The sequence below is a fragment of the Phoca vitulina genome, unplaced genomic scaffold (assembly GCF_004348235.1).
Source record: "Phoca vitulina isolate PV1807 unplaced genomic scaffold, GSC_HSeal_1.0 scaffold104, whole genome shotgun sequence".
Taxonomy (NCBI): Eukaryota; Metazoa; Chordata; class Mammalia; order Carnivora; family Phocidae; genus Phoca; species Phoca vitulina.
In genome coordinates this window covers 1566067-1579228 of record NW_022589807.1, presented here as the reverse complement: position 1 = coordinate 1579228, position 13162 = coordinate 1566067, and the positions used below count along the sequence as shown (strand labels likewise).

Sequence of the window (13162 nt, the reverse complement as noted above, 5' to 3'; positions counted from 1 at the left end):
GACACAGTGAGAGAGGGAACACAAGCAGGGGGAGCAGGACATCTTATATATGTTTATGGTGTGTTCTGCCTAGCAGTACTACTGTTTCATGTAGTCCAACCTGTAAGATTTTTTCTGTAACTTTAACTTTTCTGCCACATTAAGAAAAGCTTCTCCAATGTAACATGTAAATCCCAATTTAATGATAGATAATAGACAGATAACCCTTTGTTGCAGGATGACAGTATTGCTAAAACATAATAGTTAATCTACAAAAGTAAAGATGGCCCATCTTGGGGCGCCTGGGTGGCCAGTCAGTGAGGTGTCTGCCTTCGGCTCAGGTCATGATCCCAGAGTCCTGGGATCGAGCTCCGCATCGGGCTCCCTGCTCTGCGGGAAGCCTGCTTCTCCCTCTCCCACTCCCCCTGCTTGTGTTCCCTCTCTCGCTGTGTCTATCAAATAAATATTTTTTTTAAAAAATGGCCCATCTTCAAAGAATATCATATGTATCCAAATGTGACAATAAAAGTCATCTTAAAAATAGTAAAAGCTCTCTTTCTTTGTAAATCATCTACTTTGTATGGCTTAAATACTATATTTTTGTCAAATAACATGAATACATGCTTTTTATGAAAAAGCAATTCTTCTAACCTAGGAAAAACAGTGGGAAAATGGAAAGTTTTCTTTAATGGTCTAATTACCTGAGAGTTAGTATATGCTTAGAGTTAAACTATGAATTTTCAAAGATCTGAGACATCTAATAAACATCAGTTTGGGAAACATTATTTCCAGACCCGTGAAAGTCTGCGAGTTAAAACAGAAAATCGAAAGCACCAGCGCAGGCTCTTCTCCCTTCTCCTTGCAGGTGCTCATCACCTGCTCTGATCTAAACAGTCCAGCAGCCCCAGTGCCGCTTCTTGGCAAAGTCAACAGCCCTCCTCTCGGCCCAAACGCCAGTCCCCACTCCTGTTCCGCTTCAGCTTCCAGCTTCCAGGGGACTCTGCAAGAGTGTTCTCTGTGTACTAACTCCGCATAAAAACATGGATGTGTAGTCCAACGGTATATAACTGACCAATTACAGACGGCTCAACTAGGCTAAGCTGTATTGCAAGGCAGAAGTTCTGCGTTTAAACTGTGACTCTGTTCACTGCCAGCTATACGAACCGGTTTTCGTATAGCTTCAATTTTCTCTTCTGTAAAATGAGGATTATATCTTTCTCAGCTTGTTGTGAGGATAAAGAACAGTTGTGTGTGTGTTTCTAGCACAATGTCTGGCATACAGGTATCCAATATATTACTGTTATTTTAATTTGCAAACCAGTATCATAGTATTTTATAAGACTGTAAATATTCCCTTCACTACCTAGAAAACAGTCCTGCCGGTAGTTAGTAATGGTTGACTTTCTCAAGAAGATTTATGAAACAGTAACTTCATTCACAACTGAATTCATTTCACGTGCCTGGTTGCAGAGTCAGGAGAAACAGGGTTTGAACAGTAATCCTGTCATTTCACTGTGCAATCATCTTATTTAATTTCATTTCCTGCTGCTAATGACAGATATTTTGCTCGCTCTATCCTACAATTTGCTTTCATCCCAAGATGTTCCTCAAAATGACTCAACATTTAGGATTAATCACAGGCTCACTAATTAGTACCCAATACTTAAAACTCAGAGCAGCTACAGACGATCACTCATACTGTTCAGAAGAGTCGTCAGGAAGTAAGAGCTTGACATAAAGAATGTTCTCCTTCATAAAAAAGCCATTTCACAGAGAGACAGGCTCTGTGGTGACCTGAGGCGTTCTGAGGTCACTGCTTTCCTTCTATCTTTCAGACAAGAAGCCCGCACGTGCACTTTTGGGGAGAATGGGTGGGGGCGGTGTTAGACGTGCTGGCAGGAGAGACGCGCAGCGGCACCCTTCCTGGGCGTGCAGAGCACTTGTGCTCCACGGGCATCAGGGTCAAGATGTCTGAGGTGGGACACCTGGGGAGAAGTCAACCCGCGCTCCAACTCCTCCTGCTGCAAGAGGCCCTCTGCCCACATTGAAGACATGGGCCAAGAGCATGACTTCTACACGGCAATCGTGGTAGAAGAATTTGAGGTTGAAAAATTGAAGTTTGTATGGGCAAAAATAGAGATCTCCAAGTATGTGAGTGAACTTATGAAAGCTACATACTTTTATGTTCACAAATAATATATTAATAATAACTAAAACACATAAGCTTACTCCACGCCAGGCTCTGTTCCAAGTCCCTTACTTGTCTTAACTCACAATCCTCACCACACCATCATTTGCTGAGTACTACTATTATTCTAATTTTTAAAAAACAGTGTATTTTTAGAGCAATTTTAGGTTCATAGCAAAACTAAGTGGAAGGTACAGAGAATTCCTCTGTACCCTTTGTCCCACCCCAACATGCACGGCCTCCCTCACTATCAACACCCCCACCCGATAGCACATTTGTTACAGCTGATGAGCCCACATGGACACATCATCATCACCCTGAGCCCACAGTTTACCTTAGGGATCACCCTTGGTGCTGGATACTCTGTGGATTTGGATAAATGAATAAGGACATGTATCTGCCATTACAGGACCACACAAGAGAATTTTTGCTGCCCAGTCATCTCCTTCTCTGCCCCACCCCAACAACTCCTGATCTGTTCACTGTCTCCACAGATTTGCCTTTTCCAGAATGTCATATAATTGGAATCACAGTATGTCACCTTTTCAGATTAGCGTCTTTCACTTAGTGATAGGCATTTACGGTTTCTACACATCTTCATGGCCTGGCAGTCCATTTCTTCTTAGTGCTGGATAATATTCCTTTATCTTGATGAATCACAGTTTATTTATTCAGTCACCTGCTGAAAGACATTTAACTTGCTTCCAAGGCTTGGCAGTTATGAATGAAGCGGTTGTATGCATTCATGTGCAGGTATTTGTGTGCACATAGGTTTTTCCGCTCCTACAGGAACACCAACGAGCATGACTGCTGGACCATATGGGAAAAACGTGTTTAGTTTCATCTATTATTCCCATTTTACAGATTAGAAAATGAAGGCAAAGAGAAGTCAAATAATTTGCCTATAGTCACACAGCTATTAAATAGTGGAGCTGGGATTTGAACTCACACCTCTCACTCCAGAATTTGTGCTCTTCACCACCACACATACAGCCTCTCAACAGGAAAGACTTCACACTGGATAAAAAAAATTTCAATGTTACTGTATGCATTTTAACTCTGCTACACTGATAATTCCTTAGCTTGCAAGAAACTTTTCAGACCTCTCTATCCACAGCTAGATTTTCAATTTGCTTTGCTTTGTGCACACACTTTGCTAATCCTTTATCCAAATCTTAATTCACTGCTGTCCCAAAAACAAGTGTCAAGAACAAAGCTCCTTTACACATTTTGGCCTCCTCGCTCCTAACAGAAATGCAGCTGGTCTGACCGCATGGTCATAAAATCCACACACATGTTGGACAGAGTTGTTGGCACTTCCCAGCTCTGTGATCTGAAGCACATTTACTAACATCTCTGAGACTCACATCTGCCCCGCAGTCATTGCAAAGATGACCTGCAAGCCTATACACAGACTAATTCTGTGCCTGATCCATAATTCAGTCTGTCCTCAAGAGAGCAGCCAGAGTGCCCTTGTTAACTTCAGCAGGTCACGCTCCCCCTCTCTTCAAAACCCATCTAGCCACCCTGTTTACAGTTTAAACCAGCTCCCCTTCCCTGTTTCATTGTTCTCCTCAGGACTTTTGAAGAAAACACACCTACCATGGTACATAATTTACTGCTTTATCCCTTTTACTGTCTGCCTTCCCCTCCCAGAATGTCAGCTCCATGAAGGCACAGAGTTTTGTCTGCTTTGTCAACTGCTGTCTAGAACAGGGCCCGGCACATAGTAGGTCCTCAGGAAGGATTTATTGAATGAATACACAAATTACTGTTCAAAGGCAGCTGCCACCACCACCACCGTTTAATCTCACTGAACCTCAGCCTGTTCCTCTGCAAAGGGGAACCAGTAATCATGCCTTCCCCACGTCAAGGTTATTGCTGAGACCACAGAAGGGACACAACAGCACCACCATGCAAAGGCAAGGAGCGGCATCTTCCTTATCTTAGTTTTCCTGATCACATTTATATCTCCAACTTCTTGCGGGTCTTTAACCTGACAGATCTGTGTTCCTTCTAATCCTTGAGGGGTGGGTCTGTTTAATTTCAACCCTTAGCCCAAATTTTCTCTGCTTTAGGATGTCTTCCCTAACACCAATTACACATTTTCTTACATCCCCTTATCATGTGGGGCTGACTGAAGATTTACCTAGTGGCTCGGATGCTTTAAAACATGGCTTCCTGATACCACACTAGTATTTTGTCCTTAAGGAATTAAAGCACTCTTTATGATTCCACATGTAATAAAATAAACAAACAAAAAACCCAAATTCTTTTTTTTTTAATTTCTTTTTTTTTTTTTAAGATTTTATTTATTTATTTGAGAAACAGAGTGAGCAAGAGCACACAACCAGGGGCAGAGGGAGAGGAAGGAGAAGCAGACTCCCCAGTGAGCAGGGAGTCCAACGTAGGGCTTGACCCCAGGACCCTGGGATCATGACCTAAGTCGAAGGCAGATGCTTAACTGACTGAGCCACCCAGGCGCCCCACTTCACAAATTTCTTTTAAATGGAAACATCCTTACTTCTGAATCTGTATCTCAAAAAAAATGACAAAACTGGATAAAATTACTTTTCTCCTCAAATCACTCCTGGGGGCAGGCAGGCAACATTTTAAAAATGCTTTTTCTTTCTTGAGACCCCTCTAGCCTTTCTAGCAAGCTAAGTCCTCAGGGAAAGGACGAAGGGCTGCCTTGAATAGACTGATGTCTGACAGTCTGCTATGAACCTCACCCACTTCTGTGATCGCACACCTTAAATGCACCTCAGGGAAGGCCCCTGGGCTCTCAGGAGACTCATCACAGATCAGGGAAAAACAACACCACAGCAGGATCCTCTTTTTCATCATTTAAAGAAATACGCTATTTGGTTCAGATTCTTCAGAAAACACATTATAATAGCACAAATGGGTAAAATGTTAACAACAGGTGGAGCAGATTTTTGCAAGCAAGGTTTCCATCCTCCCTAGCCTTTTCCCACAGCCACACGAGGCTCCTTCCTACAGGTCTGAACCCACCTCACATTAATGCCACACCACAGATCCTTCAAACTCATCAAGACGTCAACAGTTACTGATTCAACACCCGTCAGAGGGGTTTTCTTAAAAACCCAGACTGCTGGGCCCCACCCACAGAATTTCCACTCAGTAGGTCTGGGTGGGGCTGAGAATCTGCATTTCCACCTGGTTTCCAGTGATGCTTTGAGAACTACTGCATTAGGTAAGCCATTTGCATTTACCTAACAGCAGGTATTCATAGAGGTTACCATGAAGGTGTGTCTCCTGGGGTCTGTTTAGCTGTCAAATAATAAAACCTTCCTTTTACAATTCTTCAGTCAATCTTCACAAAATCCTGGAATGCATTAAGAAGCCCCACATCATCAACCAAACCTAGAAAAAGCTTCATATTCCTGGGTGAGACCTGGGTACTAATGTTCCTCCCAAAATCCTAGTTTGGACCAAGCGATCACCTGGAGTCAGGTCACTGCTTTGCAGGTGGTATCCGCAGGAAGAAAGACTCCCCACAGCGGCCACCTTTTGGTCAAGCACCAGACACCACGCCATTTTGGATGGCATAATTTGGATTCTCTACCAACAGATGTTCATTAGCTATTCCTTTTAGTAAGTAGTGTGGATACCTATTTGTAAATATTGTGGATACATAATTATGTTCACATTTAAATACATTTCTATGACATATTATTTAAAATTTTTTTTTAAATTTCAGGTAGTTCATTAAAATGATTCTAAAATTTATATGGAGAGGGAAAAGACCTAGAATAGCCAACACAATATTTAAGGAGAACAAAGCTGGAGGACTGACACTACCCAACTTCAAGACTTACTATAAAGCTACAGTAATCAAGACAGTGTAGAATTGGCCAAAGCATAAAAATATAGATTCATGGAACAGAGAGCCCAGAAATAAACCCACATAAATAAAGTCAAGTTATCTTTGACAAAGGAGCAAAGGTAACACAATGGAGCAAAGACAGTCTCTTCAGGGGCGCCTGGGTGGCTCAGATGGTTAGGCTTCTGCCTTCGGCTCAGGTCATGATCCCAGGGTCCTGGGATCGGGCCCCACATCGGGCTCCCTGCTCGGTGGGGAGTCTCCTTCTCCCCCTCCCTCTGCTTCTCCCCCTGCTCATGCTCTCGCGCTCTCTCTCTGTATCTCTGTGTCTCGAATGAATAATAAATAAATAAATAAATAAATAAATCCTTTAAAAAAAAAAAAGGCAGTCTCTTCAACAAATGGTGTTGGAACAACTGGATGTCCACACGCAAAAAAAAAAAAAAAAAAAAACTAGACACAGACCTTACACTCTTCACAAAAATTAACTTAAATGGATGGCAGACCTAACCATAAAATGCAAAACTGCAAATCTCCTAGAAGATAACCCAGGAGAAAACCTAGATGACCCTGGGTGTAGTGATGCCTATTTAGATATAACACCAAAGACACAACCTGTGAAGAAAGTAATAAGCTGGACTTGAGTACAAAATTCTGCTCTGCAAAAGACAAAGTCAAGAGAATGAGAAGACAAGCCAGAGACTGGGAGAAAATATTTGCAAAAGACACATCTGATAATGACTTGTTATCCAAAATATACAAAAAACTCTTAAAAGTCAACAATAAGAGAACAAACAACCTGATTACAAAAATGGGCCAAAGACCTTAACAGACACCTCACCAAAGAAGATATACAGATGGAAAATAAGCATATGAAAAGATGGTTCACATACTATGTCATCAGAATGCAAATGAAAACATTGAGCTACCACTTTACATGTATTGGAACAGCAAAAACGTGGAGCAATGACAACGCCAAATGCTGATGAGGGTGTGGAGCAACAGGAATTCTCATACGTTGCTGGTGGGAATGCAGACTGGTAACAGTCACTTTGGAAGGCAGTTTGGTGGGTTCTTATAAAACTAACCATACTATACAATCCAGCAATTGCACTCGTATTTTTCCAAAGGAGTTGAAAACTATGTCCATACAAAAACTTGCACATAGAGTTCACAGCAGCTTTATTCATAAAACTTGAAGCAACTAGGATTATCTTCAATGGGTGAATGGATAAACTGTGGTACATCCAAATAATAGAGTATTATTCAGCACTAAAAAAAAAAAAAAACGAACTATCAAGCCATGAAAGGACATAGAGAAATCTTAAAAGCCTATCACTAAGTAAAATAAGCCAATCTGAAAAGGCTACATGATGTATGACTTAACTATAAGACATCCCGGAAGAGGCAAAACTACAGAGGCAATAAAAAGATCAATGGTTACTGGGGCTGGGGGAAGGAGGGAGGGATTAATAGGCAGAGCACAGATCTTCAGGGCAGTGAAAATGCTCTGTGTATTATAATGATGGATAAAGTCATTATATATTTGTCCAAATCTATAGAATGTCCAAATCCATAGAATGTCCAAATCCATAGAACACTAAGAGTGAACTCTAAGGTAAACAGTCTGGCTGATTATGAGGTGTCAATGTAGGTTCATCATTGGTAACAAAGGAACCATTCTGGTGACTGATGTTGATAACTGGGGATGCTATGCATGTGTGTGGGCAGGGGATATATGGGAAATCTCTGTCCCTTCCTCTCCAGTTTGCTGTAAACTTAAAACTTCTCGAAAAAAATAAAGGCCTTTAAAAAATGGACCCAGAAGCATAAAATAAAGAGAAACATAAATTGGATTCCATCAGAATTTAAAAATGACCCAAGTGTATGCTGTCTACAAAACCACACTTTAGATTCAATGACACAGGCCGAAAGAAAAAAAGATGTAAAAATACATACCATGTAAGCAGTAACCTAAATAGAGCCGAGATGGCTATATACCGCATAGAATACAGTGAGAAAAAAATTGTTACTAGAGACAAAATAAGGACATTTTACAATGGTAAGAAATCAATTTATCAGTAGGATATAATGACTGAATATCCATGTACCTAAGAACAGAACCCCAGGGCACCTGGGTGGCTCAGTTTGTTAAGCATCTGCCTTCGGCTTGGGTCATGATCCCGGGGTCCTGGGATTGAGCCCCATGTTGGGCTCCCTGCTCAACAGGGAGTCTGTTTCTCCCTCTCCCTCTGCCCCTCCCCCTGTTCGTGCTCTCTCTCTTTCAAATAAATAAAATCTTAAAAGAAGAAGAACAGAACTCCAAAATACACAAAGTGAAACTGAAAACCTGAAGAGAGAAATACACAATTCAACAAAAATAGTTGGACACTTAAACATTCCACTTTCAATAATGGATAGAAAATGAGGCAGAAATCAGCAAAGAAACAGAAGACTTAAAGAATACTATAAACTACCTAGTTGTAGCAGACATCTACAAAACACTTCAGGTCAAACAAGAGCAGAATACACATTCTTCTCAAGAGCACATAGAACAGTCTTCATAGTAGACCATATGCTAGGTCATAAAACAAACCTTGATAAATTAAAAAGAATTAAAACATACAAAGTACCTTCTTTGACCACAATGAAATTAAATTAGAAGTCAACAACAGAAGAATGTGGGAAAGTCACAGTTATATAAAAGTTAAACATATGCTTAAACAACCAATGTGTCAAAGAAGAAAATACAATGAAAATATAAAATACTTTGAAATGAATGAAAGCAAACATAAAAAATACCAAAACTTATGGGGTACAGCTCTAGCAGTGCTTAAAAGGGAAATTTAGGGCGCCTGGGTGGCTCAGTTGGTTAAGCGACTGCCTTCGGCTCAGGTCATGATCCTGGAGTCCCGGGATCGAGTCCCACATCGGGCTCCCTGCTCGGCAGGGAGTCTGCTTCTCCCTCTGACCCTCCTCCCTCTCATGCTCTCTGTCTCTCATTCTCTCTCTCGCAAATAAATAAAATCTTTAAAAAAAAAAAAAAAATAAAATAAAAGGGAAATTTATAGCTATGAGTGCATGTATTAAAAAAGGAGAAAAGGGGCGCCTGAGTGGCTCAGTTGGCTAAGCATCTGACTCTTGATTTTGACTCAGGTCATGATCGCAGGGTCCTGGGACCGAGCCCCGCGTCAGGCTCCCTGCTCGGCAGGGAGCCTGCTTCTCCCTCTGCCCCTCCCCCTCTGCAACTCTCTCTGTCTCAAATAAATAAGTAAAATCTTTAAAAAAAAAGAAATAAAAAGGATTATAAGAAAATACTAAGAAAAAAGGTATGCCAAAAAATAATAAGATGAAATAAATTACGAGGAAGACAGAAACTACCAAGAATACCTTCATGAAGAAATAGAAAAATCTGAACAGATCTACAAGTAAAGAAACTAAATTATTTCAAAAACTTCACACAAAGAAAAGCCAAGCCCAGATGGTTTCACTGGTGAGTTCTACCAAACATCTGAAGAAGAATTAACACCAATCCTTTTCAAATTCTTTCAAAAAATAGAAGAGGAGAGAACATGTCATAATTTATTTTGTGAGTACAGTATTACACTGATACTAAAATGAGAAAGATATCACAGGAAAAGAAACATAATAGAAGATTACAAGGTTCAGGGCCTCATTATCTCCTGCACTAGTCCCTGTAATATCTCTAGTTTACCTGTGAGAACACTCAGTGGCTGAGGATGAAGGGTTGTCCAGGATCCCGAGCAATAAATACCACTGCTATCCCTCAGCACCCTGCTGTTCTAACCCCATATATACTGACACCCAACCCCACTGAAACCAAATTCTTCACTGTAACTGACCTATGCAGTGCATTTTCAGTATTCTAGTAGATAAGGATAGCCAAAATCTTTTTGCTTTCACTTGGGAAGAATTAAAATCCATCTGGACAGTCATGCCCCAGGATTTCTCAGAGTCCTTCTTACTTCTCACAAACCTTAAAAGAGGATTCAGACGACAGAAGCTTTTCTGCAGGCTCTACTTTGTTCCAATATGTGGATCATCTGCTCTTCTGCTCCTCTTCTCAGACCTCTTCACAGGAAGGTAATGTTCATCTGTTAAAACTTTTGCCCTTAAAGGGACATAAAATCTCCAAAGAGAAATTGCAGGTTGTTCAAACTCAGGTTCCATACTTAGGGCCCCTGATCTCGGAACCAGGACTAGATTTGGATCCAGGGAGACTTCAAGGCATCCCGAACATCCCTAAACCTAAAACTAAGCACCAATGATGAGGTTTTCTTGGACTAGCTGACTACTGTCGAAATTGGATCCCAAACTCTCTCTTACGGCTCAACCTCTATATGCTTTACTGAAAATCAACAAACCTGACCCTATTATTTGGAAAGATCAGGATGACAGAGCTTTTGGGACTTTAAGGAAAGCCTAATAAGGCCCCTGCCTTTGGACATCTCAACTATCAACTTCCCTTTCTCCTCTTTGTCTGTGAGAGGGAAGGGAATGCCCTCGGAGCGCTCACCCCACCGGGGACCATCATCAGCCAGTAGGGCATTACAGCCAACAACCAGACCCTGAATATGGCTCAGGTATGTCCCCCTTGCCTCACAGCCATTCCTGCCCCTGCCCTCTTAGTTAAGGCCCCTGCAGAAACAGTCACGGGCTCCCCTCTCACCATCCTCGTATTTTGGCCAAAGGGAAAACCGCAGACATTTATACAGATGGCTGGTGCATCTTCCAGGAGCTCATGACTTTGGAATATTACGGAACAGCGAGGTTTACCTCCGACGAAGATAAAATGAAAATGGCTCCTGCGTTCAACATTCATTACATGTCACACTGCTGTGGCTGCTCAGGCCATGACCGAGTTTCCTGGGTATCCAGATGCGACTCCCTGGAGGCCAAAGGAAATCACCTCACTGACATTTCTGCCCCAATGCTGCTCTCCAGGAGGCCAATAGCCAGACCTCTGTCAGGTCCAAAGGGATGTTCTCCCAAATGATAATTTGGAAAAATTGACCAGAGACCCCAAAAATTGGCCCCTGAAAAGGAAAAACAGTATTGGAAATCTAATAATTGTTGGTTTGACAAAAAGAGAGAACTCTGGTTTGGACCAAATAACAATCTGCCCACCGAAGTTCCAGAATTCCCAGTCCTTACCACCATACTTGCTTTAAACCATTGGTCTCCTGACAGAGTGACAGCATTCACGAACCAATACTGGTGGGGGAAAGGTAACAGGGCCACAGAAAGTGCTTACCTTGCTTGTCCCACCTGTTCAAAGCATAGTCCGGGGAAAACTGCACGGCTCCCAGACTCTGGACTGCCCACAGGGCCACTCCAGTTTGGCAAATGGATCTCCTGCAGCTTCCCTATCTCGGGGATAGAAACACATTTTAGTCGTGGTCTGTATGTTTGTCATTGGACCGAAGCTTTCCCTTGTAGACAGGCCACTGCTTCTTCTGTGGCTAAAATTCTGTGAGAAAGAGAATCCCTACCTGGGGACCCCTCTCCAACTTCACAGCAATCGGGGAACCCGTTTCACCAGTCAGGTGCTTCGACAAATCTGCACTGTTGGGCAGGTGTTAACACTTGCACGGTGCACACCATCCTCAGTCCTCAGAGTTAGTCACGCTCACTGACTGTGAGATCAGGTCCTGAGACGAATTCACAAACCTGATACCAGGTCCTGAGATCACAAGTTGGGCATTCCACCAACTGAGCCATCCAGGCGCCCCAAGTTTTGCATTTTATTGCCTGTCGAACTTTTGCAAAAACGACGTGCCCAATGATTCTAGCTCATGCTTCAAGATGATTTCCCACACTTACAACCTTGAGAAGACAGAGACTTTAGATGGAAAGTACCTGAGAGTTTCTCCCTCCTCACCTTCCTTGTTACTCAACTGTGGCCTTAAGTGCTTTCCAACTGCTAGGCACCTTCCCTCTGACCTGGGACAGGACAACCCGGAGGAGTCCTTCCTTGGCACCGAGGGACAAAACCACTAAATACAGAAAACCTGACTCGGGACCAGCGACGCCTTTGGGGAAAGATCTTGATTGATTAAAAGGGGGAAATAAGGGGCACCTGGGTGGCTCAGTTGGTTAAGTGTCTGCCTTTGGCTCAAGTTGAATCCAGCAAGTTGACTATATAAAAAGGGCAATACATCATGATCACATGGGGTTCATTCTAACAATGCAAGACTGATTCAACACCTGTAAATCAATCAGTGTAATTTATCATATTAATGGACTAAATGAGAAAAAGATTGGGGTGCCTGGGTGGCTCAATCAGTTAAGTGTCTGTCTTCAGCTCAGGTCATGATCCTGGGGACCTGGGATAGAGCCCTGCATTGGGGTCCCTGCTTAGTGGGGAGCCTGCCTCCCCCCCCGCTGCTCCCCCTGCTTGTGCTCTCTCTCGCTCTCTCTCCTGCTCTCTGTCAAATAAATAAACAAAATCTTTAAAAATAATAATAATAAAAAATTTAAAAATAGGATTATATTAATATATGCAGCAGAAAGTTCAACATCCATTCATGAAAAAAAAACTCTCAAAAAACTTAGAAGGGAACTTCCTTAACCTATTAAGACTATTTTCAAAAATCACAGCTAACATCATACTAAATAGTGAGGTGTTAAGTTTTCTCCCTAAGATCAGGCATGAGGCAAGGACGTCCTCTCTCAACACTTCTAATTCAACTTATACTAGAAGTCCTAGCTAGTATAATCAGACAAGGAAAATAAATAAAAGGTACACAATTGGATAAAAAGAAATAAAACTGTCTTTATTCACAAACAACTGTCTATGCAGAAAACCCCAAAGATCTATCAAATAATTCCTGTACATAATAAGTGAATATAGCAAAGTTGAAAGGTACATGATCAAGATATAAAAGTCAACTGTTTTCTTTTATACCAGCAATGAATACTTGGAATATGAATTTTAAAAAACAACACATTTATAATAGCATCCCCCAAAATGAAGTTCTTAGGTATAGAGGTAACAAAATATGTACAGGATCGGTGTTCTTGAATTGGAAGACTCCACATAGTAAAGATGTCAATTCTCCCTTAGCTTACTGCAATCCCTATTGAAATCTCAGCCAGCTTTTTGGAAACATACTTAAGCTTATTCT

The 13162-nt window shown here is 41.8% G+C and overlaps 1 long non-coding RNA gene across 1 annotated transcript; it reads right to left on the bottom strand.

The window, feature by feature from the left end:
- Positions 1–9551: 9551 nt before the first annotated feature.
- On the bottom strand, positions 9552–12261 carry LOC116627857. Its single transcript, XR_004298547.1, has 3 exons — positions 11290–12261; positions 10812–10923; positions 9552–10106 (listed from the first exon to the last, which is right to left on the bottom strand). It is a non-coding gene; the product is annotated as an uncharacterized LOC116627857 (long non-coding RNA).
- Between the last annotated feature and the right edge of the window lie 901 nt (positions 12262–13162).